The following is a 12582-nucleotide window of genomic DNA, read 5'->3' as shown; positions in this document are numbered from 1 at the left end:
GTTAATTTCCTTAGAACCCTTCCCCTGGCTGACCTCTCTCCACCATTTCTACCCAGGCCTTCTCTGATCATCATACCCATCCTAGAACCCTCTCTGTGCTTGCTCCCTAAATGGCTTATTCAACCCCCCGGCCTCTAAGCTGCCCGAGTCTATATTCAATCAAAATGAACTTGCCCTTCAGTGACAGTCCTTCTCCCACTACAGGTCCCAAGACTGCACAAGGCCAATCATGATCTGGTCCTGCCTGCATCTCATCAATACACACACTGCACGTTTGGCTTCAATTAAACCTCAACAAGTCATTTTCCATAAGCCTCTACCTGGATTATACTGTTTCCACCCATCTGCACAGCAAAACCCTTAACTTGCAGGCCCACCTACTTTGTAAGGCTCTCCTGAAAGTGTCCACACAGGCGTGATCAGTAACTCCTTTGTATCATCCCCTCTGGCATCTAGCATTCGCTAGGATCATTAACAGTACAGTGTGGCAACTTTGGTCAGCCTTCTCAAACTGTTTCACTAAAGTCAGGTGCCTCCCAGTCACCTGACGTTCAAATTGCAAAATAATCCAGTCAGCCACACGGCAGCCAGTACAATGACTGGTTAGCTTCTTTAAGACACAGTTAATCTCAGTATTTTCAGCTTTTATATTCCACAGTACAGTCATAAAGAGCTACGTGTAACGTAACGGTTTAAGCAACTGCCCAACCGTGTCTGTGTCTGGTGACAAAGGTTTGAATTGGGTTAGAGGACTGGGTTCCAGATTTGCGTCTAGGGAGGCAGAGTGTAGTTCTCCGTGTATTTCTACCGTGCCTCGGCATTTACTTGGGTCCTGTATATGTATTTAAATGTTTGAAGTGCCTTAGACTCTTGCCATATTTTCAAAATAAAAATTTCATTAAGCTCAAAAAAAAAAAAAAAAGACACAGTTAATCTGTTGTTTGCCTTGCTTTTCATCTGAAGCAAGGAGAGGGCATAGCAATGACAGCAACGTTACCTCCATGAAGGCAGTGTGAAAACAAATATGTTTCAGCAACCGCACAACTTGGGCAGTCACATGTTAAGTTTGTCTTGCCAGAGGCCAAATTGGAACTTCCCAGTACCCAGGAAGTGAGATAAGAACATGAGGTACTTGGCTCATCCAGAAGTTTCCAGAAGCCAGACAGAGTTGCACGATTCTGAAGAGTACAATGTGAGCATCTCACCGAGCTCTGTGCACCTACCTGGAATGTCAGAGTTCATCCTTCCCTTCCACAGGACCCAGAGACAAGCAGAACAGCTAATACAATACACTTACCTTTGCCCCCAAGCCGTGGGCATTTCTAATGTAAGGTATATACCTCGAATGCCAATTCCCACCCCCTCTCAAGTCAGTCAAAGGAGGACATGCAATAATCATCTTGTGGTTCCTGGCTTGTGGTGCTGCAGACCTGCACTAAAACATGGCCTAAGAGACCATTGGCTGGGGCAAAATAATAATTTGAAATGTTTTCAGTGCAAGCAACACATTTCACACAAATAATGTTCCCCACAGAGGATAAATGGTCCCGATTATAAATTGACACAAAAGTAGGTGCCTTTTATACAGCCCTTGCATGAAACTCCTTTTCTTTGCCTGTGTCCCTTCCAAGCTTTCCAGACTTCCAAGGGAAGAGAGCTGGTAAGTGGGGGCTTTAAAGCCAGGCTGGGCGACGCATGATCCCAGCTACGCAGGAGGTTAAGGCAGAGGAAGTGAAGGCTCCAGACCTGACTGGACTCAGTGAGTTCAAGGCCAGCCTGGGCAACTTAGTGAAACCATCTCAAAGGGTAGAAAGAGAGCTAGGGGTGTGCCCTCGGTGACGGAGAACTCGCTCAGCATGTGCAAGGCCCTAAGTTCAGTCTTAATGCATAAACAAAAAGCAGAGTGGGGGCTTTATAAAGGGACTGCCGCCAGGCATGGCAGCACAAACCTGGAGGAAGAAGTTAAACTTCTAGTTGGACCCAGAAGCATGGAGCAGAGTCACCAGGAGCAATGAAACGGAATCCAGCTGATAGAGTGGCCTGACCCACCTTGGAGTTAAACTCTTGCTGGGACAGACATTTCCTACATAGCTCAAGCACGAAGAATATCCTTCCATTTCTGTGCATTACCCATAATCCAATTCGAAATACTTCCATGTTCACCAACATAGGTTTTGTTTTTACCTCTTCACAGTTGCCTCCACTGAGAAAGCTCCCCCACCCCACTCAGCACCATGTTGAAATTCTGTATTTCAAGCTCTCTTCCACAGCTTGCCCTGGTTCCCAAACGGGCTCATCTTGCCCTCCTTCACAGCAGTTTGTACTGTCTTCAGGCATTTCTTTCATGCTGTGCCTGAGTTAGACCGTGATGAGAGACAGACTCTCCCCTTCAGTCAGCTATGTGTGGTAGGCCCTAGGTATCCTGCCAGGCTCGGGCCTCAGAGCTCTTGAACAGATGACACAGGACTACCCAGTTGCAGCAGATAGGCACATATACAATGTCCATTTGTCCCTTTGCAACCTACACTGAAGCAAGCTGGAACTGGCAGCACGAGAGGGTATCACACTTGGAGCCTGGACACGGAGCTTGACTGTTCTACACTGAATGAACTAATGACAGCACTGACTAAAGGGATTATGGTTATAAGAGGCTGGGTATTATAGGATGATGTCATATAGGTGAAGGCAGGTACAAGGCAGAATGAGGCCTGTCATTGGATGAGAAGAAAGGATGGGCAGGAGAAAAGTTTTAGAGAGAGGAGGAGACTGGAACAAGAAAGGGGGAGGAAGCATCAGAAAGAACATGGAGGCTGATGTTAAGATTCCTCTCTGCACATTTACAGGTTGTTATGAATATTCTTAAGGGATGGATGTGTACAGGGCTTTGTATGTCTAGGTGGGCAATTATATCTTATCAACTGGATCAGAGGTTATTGTGTTGTGTGTTCTTTCATGTGGTGAATTAAGTTCAAGAGAGTATGTGGTGGTGGAGACACTAGGCCACCATGGAACTGGGATGTATATTTCTGGCATAGTGGCAGCCTGCCTTGGGAACTGGATGGGTAGAGAGATAGTTGCCAAGCCCAGAGAGAAGCCATCAGCAGTGTGATATGGGATGGAGCAAAACAGGTGAGACGCTTTGCTGACTGAGGTGAAGACGTCCACCAGATATCTCGGGGCACTACGGTGCCAGACCTAGTGAGAATAAAAGATAACTTTTTTTTTAGAATTTTATAGCAACAGGTGTCCAACATGGTGGACAAAAATCCACTAGTAAGCCTAAGAGAAAATTTAAGTAAGAGGAGGCCAGTGCCATGTTGAGTCACATGATGGTCCAAGCAGGGGACCCTTAAACAAGGAAACAGCCTAGTAGATCCCCTGCTGAGATAAGTAGTGGCAGCTAGAGAGATGGAGATTAAAGCTGCATTTTAAAGAAAGTTGTCTAGAAAGTCGTTCAAGATACTCATATTCCTTCTAATGTGGGCTCCACGGGACTTTTTGGGTTAAAATCCTAGTTAGACAAGCTGCTTCTTAACGACTGGTACTATTAGAAAGTGATTAAGTTTGTTTTTAAGAAGAAGAGAGTAGAGAGATTACCCGAATCAAGTGGGGATTTTTTACCAATCGTTTGGAACGAAAGGAAAATTAGTCACTGACTCCAAGTAGAGCGATGTGATAAGTCTGTAACACCAGGCAGAGTGAATGCAGATATATATTATAGAAGTTATTAGTAAATAAAACTCTGAGGCTCTGGGTAGAGAGCTTGACAGATCGATTTTATTTTAGGTTAAAGTCCTGGTTTGGTAAGTTGCTTATTGGTAATATAATTGATAGAAGATGTTTAATTTGGTTTATGAACTACCCTGCTGGCTAGCGAGGGTTTGCGGTTATTTTTTTTTTCCTTTTTTTTTTTTTTTTTCGGAGCTGGGGACCGAACCCAGGGCCTTGTGCTCGCTAGGCAAGTGCTCTAGTGGTTATTTTTTATATTTTCTACAACAGGAAGCTCAGATTCTCTTAACGTGGTCTGCACAGGAATTTTGGGTTCATTTCCTGATATGACAGATTAAAAAAGTTGGACAGGCTCATGCACTACTGTTTAGATTCCTTCCTTCTTTAAAATTGTTTAATCTTCATAATGGGTGTGACTTTGAAATTTATGGTTATATTTACTCTGGGAGAGAGTGCAAGATACAAGCTTTTCTGGTTACAGACTAAGGAACACAGAATTTTGGGAGAAAGGTTTTGGCTTTGTGTTTTTAAAAACGGTGACTAGCCTCCTGTGAGCTGATAAGAACTCATCTTAAATGGGAAGACAGTGTCTCCAGCCAAACTCTAGCCTTTCAGTAAAAGGGCCAACTAATTCTCAACACGTTTTGATAAAAACGTATCCTCTGCACTAACTCTTAATAAGCGGTCATTTCTTAAACTCTTAAGATGTATATGATAGAGCATTCGTTCACCAACCTCAAACCCAATTTTCGACATGTGTGATTGTTTCAGGACAGATTCAGAAGTGCCTAAAAAAAGGTGTTGTTGTTGTTGCTGTTGTTGTTGTTTTGAGACAGAGTCTCTCTACATAGTCCTCGCTGTCCTGGAACTCATTGTGTTAGCCAGGGTGGCCTCGAACTCTCAGAGCATCTGCCTTCTTCTGCTTCCCGAATGCTGGGATTGGAGGCATAATTCAACATGCCCAGCAAAATGTGCCTAAAACTTAAAAGTAATTTCCCCCAGACAAGACAACAGTCTAACATCCTCAGAACTACTATCTTATATGGGATGGTGTCAGTTAAAAATACAAACACGAATGAACTTTTGCAGTACTCACTCAATTTGTTCCAAAAAACCATGGGGCAAGATTTGCTGCATTCATAAATTACAGAGTTTTTATTTCCTTAGCAGAAAACAAAAACAAAAACAAAAACAACAACAAAAAAAAAAAACCAGGCCAAACTGCTTGGTTTAAGTGAGACTTTAGATTTTAATGCTTTGGCAAACCCTGAGTCCAGAGATCAAACCTCTTTTCTAAGTTGTACAGTGAAGAGATGGCTGAGTCTTGTCTTTTGTTATCATTGTTCTGTAAGCATCTAAGCCATCTGATGTGGAGCGTAGGGAACTGGGGGTATATTTTCGTCTAACAGCAGTCAGGAAAACCACATTCTTTCTCAAAGTCTGGTAATATAGACATGTAAATCCAGCACTTGCAAGGCTGAGGCAGAGGAGCAAATTCAAGGCCATCTTGGGCTGGGCTATGTACTGATCCTGTCTTTGAAAAAGAAAATAAATGCCGAGAGCTGGTGGTGTGCCTTCAATTCCAGTGCGCAGAGGCAGAGGCAGGTGGGTTCTCTGAGTTTGAGGACAACCTGGTCTACAGAGTGAGTTCTAGGACAGCCAGGGCTAATAGAGAAACCCTGTCTGGAAAAGAAAGCAAAATAAATCAAAGGTGAGCCGAGAAACAACACTAAATGCCTAAGAGAACACAGCTTAGCATTTACCACATTTGAAGTTTGGCTTGGCTTGAGTTAAAATTTCAACCAGGCAAATACATTTGACCAGTTACCCAAAAGCTCAGTTCAAAAACCAAAGTTGTACATATGGCCACAAGATGAAGCTTCGAAAAATTCCTTTCGATATAGAAGTTTTTCTAATTATAAGAAGTTCTCTTTGTTTTAAGAAACTCTGGAGCAAGCTAGGAAGCAGCACTTGTCTGTGGTCCCTGCGTCAGCTCCTGCCTCAGGTTCCTGCTCTCCTTGGGTTCCTGTTCAGCCCTTGATGCTTACGATGATAAAGTTACATGGAACTGGGGTGGGGGTGCGGGTGTCAGGGGACTCAAAATGGACGAATAGAGAAAATAAAGTAAAAAGTGTCCATCTGCTTCATCTGCTCCATCACCCTTGGTAGCCCTAACTTCCCACCTATCTGTTTTTTTTTAAGATTCTTTGACATTCCCTGTAAACAATCATGCTTAACGAGACTTGTTCCACATTAAGGCTGAGTGATGGCCAGCTTGTTTATGGAGAACCTGGGCAGAGAGTAATTGCATCATTTCTCCAGGGCACAGTTTTGTGCTATATATACAACCCCCCAGATCCCACCACAACATTTAATAGGTTCCCTAGGCCTTTAAGCACAGCTCTAACTATCTGTCAGATTAAAATAGCATGGCCTTGGAGTTTAAGCAGGGCATAAGTCAGGCAAAAAAATTTTGTTCAGGTTTCAGTAGTCACCCAGACATGGTTCTGCATGTAACTTGTACAACTTTTGTGTTTCCTAATTAAAGGGGGAATGGGGTGTCAGTCAGCAGAGAAAGATGTATGCATACGCTTTCATTTCTAACAGGGGCCATGATGGACCCCCTCTGTAACACCTAGAGGTGTTTGAGCAAGAGATCTGTCAAGTGCCTACCTTTTAAAACAAAGATCTAACTTTTAAAAAATGCTTTTCAGTCAAGTATGGCAATGCACACCTGTAACTATGGCAACAGAGAGGACCAGGAGTTCAAGGAGGCCCAGGCTCCAGGAGACTCAATCTCAAACAAAACCAAAAACTAAAGCTACAAGAGAAAAAAGTATTTTTTTAAAGGATTTCAGATGCCTAAGGCAGAGGGGAGGTTAACATCTGGAACAAGTCACAGGTCCACGAAGCTCTGGTTCCCACTGGTAAAACAAGATCTTTGAAGCAAGTCACTCACTTCAAAGCACACTAAACCTTGGAAGCAGTAAAAGCAGCAGGAGTTTTCAATCACACTGAAACACTGAGGTATCAGGTAGAGGTCGAACACTGTGCTGGACCTGGGTGTGGGGGTTCACGTCAGCAATCTTAGCTGGGAAGCTGAGGAGGATCTGGAGAATTCAAGGCCAAGCTGTGCTACATGCTGAGTTTCAGTCCAGCCTGAGCTACAGTGAGACGCTGTCTCAAAAATCAAGATACTACATTCTTCCTCAACTGGAGAGCTCACTGCAGAACACAGTCTCGCATATGTTGTAAATCTGACACCAAGTTGGGAGAACTTAATTCTTTCAATGGGCTCAACCAAAGAAAACCCAGAAAGAGGAAAATAATGAAGCTAAGATTTGTTGTTGTTTTCTGGTATTAAATGACCAAATAAAGAAAAAGTGTCTGAGAGTTCAGATCATGAAATGAGCATAAATATAGAATAAGGTACAAAGAGCAGGAAAAAAAGAGTTCAATTTCACCTAGAAAGACAAGATTCAAGGACACAGACAGACAGACAGACAGACAGACACACACACACACACACACACACACACACACACACACACACTCACACGCACACACGGTCTTTTTCTTACAAATGTGACACAAAGAAAGAAATTATTCCCCAAAGCTAAGAATTGAAGAGGGAGGAGGGGAAAAAAATCTGAGCCAATGAAACAAATCCAAGTGGCCACTGCACAAGATGGGAAAGGGGAAACTAGGGAGGGAAATGTAGAAGTAAGAACACCATGAATATCCGTTCTGAAAGACTGTTTGGAGACATACATACAAAAATAAGTGGGGATGGTTGGGAGGGAGGGAAAATTCCCAATCTTTAAAAGGTAATCAAAAGGCTCTATTTGGGCACACCAATGTATGAAACTAGCACCAGCAACCTTCGGCTATCTCTAGGGGATGGGCTTGTGGGAGGTGGGGGCGGTGTCTGTATTTACTTTGCAGGTACTAAACCCAGGTATACTTTACTTATAACTTGCCTGAAAGGTTTTGAATACTAATATACAATGCAAAATAAGAAGTAGAATCCTTGGTAAGGAGCAGGACAGCTGCCCCAGGTGGGATGTTCCCAGAGGTGAAGGTCAGCTGGGGCATCACAGCACAGGTAGTGGTTCTTGCTTCACAGATTTAAGAAAAACAAGGCTTTGAGTACAGAAGGCCCTGGGCCAAACCTTTACTGCCCCACACTTGGTCAGCAGGCTTCTTTCCAGGGCACGCTGTCCTTGAGCTTTGTCCCGGCGGCCTCCATGCTGAGGTTATAGAAATAAATAAACAAACCAAAGACAACCAAGTACCTTGTCCAGAACTTTACTCCATCCAGAGTCACTCACTAAATTAACAAGGAGGCATTTGATTCCAGAAACGAGTTTAATTTAATAAGTCTTTGGCTCTCTTCAAGAAAGACTTGGATTTAAATGTGCCACAAGTTTGGAGGTGCTGAGAGTGGATTCCCAAAAAGCACAGAAGGAACCAAAAGTGGAAGATAGGAAACAAACACTTTCCTACATTAATCAGGAGTCAGCTCTCCAACAGCCCAAGTCCCTGTAGGAACAGCAAGAATAGGAAGGGTTCTCAGATTACTCACACCGGGCGGTCGCTGGCCCATCTCACTCAACAGTGGCTTTGTCACTTGTTTTCGCCAGGAGACCTCCAGAAAACTGGATCGAACGAGACACTGGAAAGAACACAAATAGGAGCGGTCCCTTCAGTTGGCATCCTGGAAGGTTGGCTTGTGGAACTGGCCCAAGCTGTGAACCCGGTGACGCGCCCAGCCAGCCCAACAGGTTCAGGAAGGAGGTGCTATGATACTCTCCCAACGCTAGGACCGAGTAGAACCAAAGATGCGAAGGCTCCCACTCCACCAAGACTGCTGGGTTCCAAAATCCGAAGAGATCGGAGGAAAGTTACAGGAAGTCAGAAAGGAACCAACTTCCGCCTCTATGCGGAAACCCAAACCCAAACACACACACACACACACACACACACACACACACACACACACACCCTCACCCCCGGTTTCTCGAAACTTGGTAAACTGGTTTAGGTTAGCAAGTGGTGACTTGCTTGAGAAACAAATGTCATCAAAAACAATATACAACATAAAACTCCTAGAAAAAGTCATTTAAGTTGAGTGTGGTGGTGCAGGCCCAGCACTGGGGGCAGGCGGGGGCTGGGGGTGGGTGCTGAGGAGGGAAGATCAGGAATTGCAGGTCATCCTAAGCAACATAGTAAGACCAAGGCAAAAAAGAAAGGCCCGGTTTTTTAACCAGGTCATTCAGCAGAAAGACTACAAATAAAAGAATTGTTGACCAAAATGACAGTTTCTGAAAAGAAAGCTTTGAAAATTCGCTTACAGCTAAGTGCTGGTGGTGTGACGGGGCAGGACAAGTTTATTCTAGGAACCCGAGTTCAAGATGCCCCAGGTAGCTTAGCTTCTGTTATACTGCCTTCCTGTGCAGACCTCCCCCTCCAGCAAACTGCCTATCTTAGCTGTCAAACTGCTTGCTTACCCACACCTCCCCCAACCCCCGCAGCTGCCAAGGGAGGCGCTGGGACATGGCTTCTGCTTTCAAAAACTCTGTACTCTGGACAGTGGTCACTGAATACACCCAATACCTAAGTGTCGTCACCGCTGGCTGGACTTTCAATTGGTTATAAACTGTGTCGAAGTGGCTATCTCTGGTTGGTTCCCAGGAGCAATGACTAATAGCGGCAATCCTTTAATCCTAGCCATGCAATCAGGAGGCAGGTGCAGGTGGACCTCTGCAGTCTGGGCCAGCCTGGTCCACAGAGTGAGTTCAAGGACGGCCAGGGCTACATAGAGCCCTGCCTCTGAAAACCGAAGCATAAAATAAAAAGTAATTTGCATACAAACCAAGGTTGTTTGTGATAACAGAGAGCTGAGGCTTTTTTGTTTTGTTCAGAAACTTTTTTAAACTAGGGGTAGATCTTTTATCTAAAAATCTCTTTTTAGGGAGGTTTTAGATTTTAGATCATCCCTCTTGGTCAAGGCCTGACCCATGTAACTCCCTATTGGCCCCACCCTTTTAGTGTAAGAACAAATTTCAAAAGTTACCTGAACCCGAGGGATTTATTAGATGTCTTGAATTGACTTCCAGCTTTCCAGCCACTGTGAATACCAGTGGCCTTTCCTTTGTTAATGTCCAAGTGAACTTGTCCACCCAAATAGAGAATCAACTTTTTAAAAGAAAACTGGTAATTGGACAGTTCAACTCCAGGAAATGAGTAATTCTCAAGATGTTTTGTGCATGGCTAATTGTGGCTCGGCCAGCAAAAGTTAATCTTTTTAAAGTTCTGACTGAAACACAGGAATGCTCCCCCTGGGGTTTGTGGGTGCTCCCTCCTGTCCTCAGGATGCGCTCTCTACAGCTCCGGAGTACTCAAGGGTCATTAAGAGGCACTTCTCCGGGGGTCCCATGGCCTGAATATGACAAACTGCCTTAGACTGGGGGTTGTCCCCACCTGCGGTGGCCCTACGCCCTGACCGGTGCCCAGCCTGTGGAGGAGCTGCAGTCCTCCGTGCCCTCCCCGGCTCCGCCCGCCGTCCCCTGCGCGCCGGCGCAGGGCTCTCTGAGACCTCCAGGGCCTACTAGAATGCGCCAGGCACAGCAGCCCGGGACTTAGGGTCCCAGGCTCGCGCTGCGCCGCTAGTAGCGCGCGGGTTACACCGCTCAAGTCACGTACCGGTCCGGCCCTAAGTGGCTTCTTGAGAGGCTCAGGTCTCAGACTTCACTGCGTGCCTTGGGGTCCACAAAATGGAGACGCCTAGAAACCGAAAGCAGACGTGGCAGCAGGCGCGGCTTCTCTGAGCTCTGAGTTACTGGGCTGGGCTTCAGTTACTACAAAAGTCTTCCGCAAGCATATGAGCAACAGTGTACTCATATACATAAAACAAACAAAGAAACCACACAGGGAAAACTTGTCTTGAAAACATAAACAAAAAAGAACTTTTAAATAATGTAAAGAGTTTCCCACAAACTATCTAGTGACATACTGTCCCCAGATTCATTTTATGAACCCATCAAAGATTTTACCGCCTCATAGATAATCTAAGATTCAAGCATACCAGGTTGTTATAAAAACAGGTCTACTTCTACCATGGGGTCACAGACTTAGAAAGTGCTATAGAAGTGTAGCCATGTCCCCTTATTCTTTTTTTTTTCTTTAAATATTATTACACTGTAGCTTCCTCAGACACACCAGAAGAGGGCATCAGATCCCATTGCAGATGGTTGTGAGCCACCATATGGCTGCTGGGATTTGAACTCAGGATCTCTGGAAGAGCAGTCAGAGCTCTTAACCACTGAGCCAACTCTCCAGGCCCCTGTCCCCATTATTCTTAACAAAGAAATGAAGTTAGTTGTGTACTTTGAGGATATTACTGTATTTTCTGTTGCTGTATGTCTCCCCAACCCACCCCCTTCTGAGACAGAATATTACTATGTAGCCCTAGCTGGCCCAGAACTTACAGTAGTCCTCCTGCCTCTGCCTCTCCGAATGCTGGAATTAGAGTTATGCATCATGTACCACCACACCTGGCAATCTCTATATATCTCTGCCTCTATCTGTGTATGTGTGTGTACATATACATACATACATACATACATACATACATACATACATACATATTATTTTGCTGTAAATGTGTGTCTGTATATGTGCACATATGGATATCCATGAAGGCCATATAACTTCTCTTGAAACTAGAATTACACTGGTTATAAAATATCTTGGTATTGGGTTGCCTGTATTTGTTTGTAGTCCAACCACCTCTCTAAGTGCTAGCCTAGAGGTATGCACTAGCTTCATGATGGCATTAAGAGAAGGTGTCTCTGTGCATGCATAGATGCATGTGGGTACCCATGAAAGCCCCGTCAGATCCCATGGAACTCAAGATACAGCTGATTGTGAAACATCTTGTGTGGTGTGGGTGCTGGGAACCAAACTCACGTCCTCTGGAAGAACAGCCAGCAATCCTAACGTCAGAAACATCCTTCCAGTCCCCCACCTTATATTTTCTAGGATCTTGAAAATCCTTTTCATCAATTTTTTAACTCTTCAACTCGCCACAGAGATGTTGCATTCTGACTTTAGGGTTTCCTCCTAGACATTTCAAGGCGGTTGGCATAAGGTATGGGTGTCGCCAGTGTGACGCTGATTCTCTGCCTACTGAAGACTAACCCCATACTAGTGACGGCACACTCAACGGGGAGGTTGTCCACAGCAGCAACCATCACAAGCCCGATCAGGAATGGATCATTAACTACGTAGGTGTGACAAATTCCATGAGCCAGTGTAAAGTCAGATCTGTCCAGGGTGGCACAAGCTTAAAAATCAGTTCCTAAAATGTTTTTCAACTTGGGTGGCCAACTTTTCTCTGCATCCCACAAATGTGCATTATCTTTATTCCGAGGGCCTTTTCCATGTGGTCAGCTCCAAAAAGGCAGCCTTCGGTAAGCACAGGAGCATGCCTGGGTCGGCCTCTGTTTCCATAGAGACCTCATCTCCTAATGCATTTTAAATCACTATTGCACTTTAAGTTGCACTTTGAATACCCAGGTCTCATCCGTTTATTCCATAACAGCCAAAAATGCTTTCAGTGATTCTGATGTTGCCAAAAACTGACTATGAATGCTTATTGGAAGCTCCACAGTGTCCAGGAAACAGACGCTGGTGCTGTGTCTTAGTTAGGGTTATTAATGGCGAAACACCATGATCAGAAGCAGCTTGGGGGTGAAAGGGTTTGTTTGGCTTATAAATCCTGAGCCACAGTCAAACTGGGTGAGAATCTGGAGGCAGGAGCTGAAGCAGAGGCCATGAGGGATGCTGCTT

The 12582-nt window shown here is 44.7% G+C and overlaps 1 protein-coding gene across 18 annotated transcripts in view; it reads right to left on the bottom strand.

Annotated features, from left to right (window-relative positions):
- Cflar (CASP8 and FADD-like apoptosis regulator) overlaps positions 1-10599 on the bottom strand; it is a 67725-nt gene extending 57126 nt beyond the window's left edge. For 7 of the 18 annotated variants that reach the window (XR_010054558.1, XR_010054554.1, XR_010054559.1 and 4 more), the window contains exons 1-2: positions 10435-10599; positions 8315-8404 (exon numbers count right to left, since the gene is read on the bottom strand). The gene's annotated coding sequence lies outside the window, so the exon portion shown is untranslated. 18 annotated transcript variants of the gene reach the window in all.
- Between the last annotated feature and the right edge of the window lie 1983 nt (positions 10600-12582).

The sequence above is a fragment of the Rattus norvegicus genome, chromosome 9, assembly GCF_036323735.1.
Source record: "Rattus norvegicus strain BN/NHsdMcwi chromosome 9, GRCr8, whole genome shotgun sequence".
Taxonomy (NCBI): Eukaryota; Metazoa; Chordata; class Mammalia; order Rodentia; family Muridae; genus Rattus; species Rattus norvegicus.
Note: the sequence above shows the minus strand (reverse complement) of the source record. Positions and strands in the feature narration are given on the sequence as shown.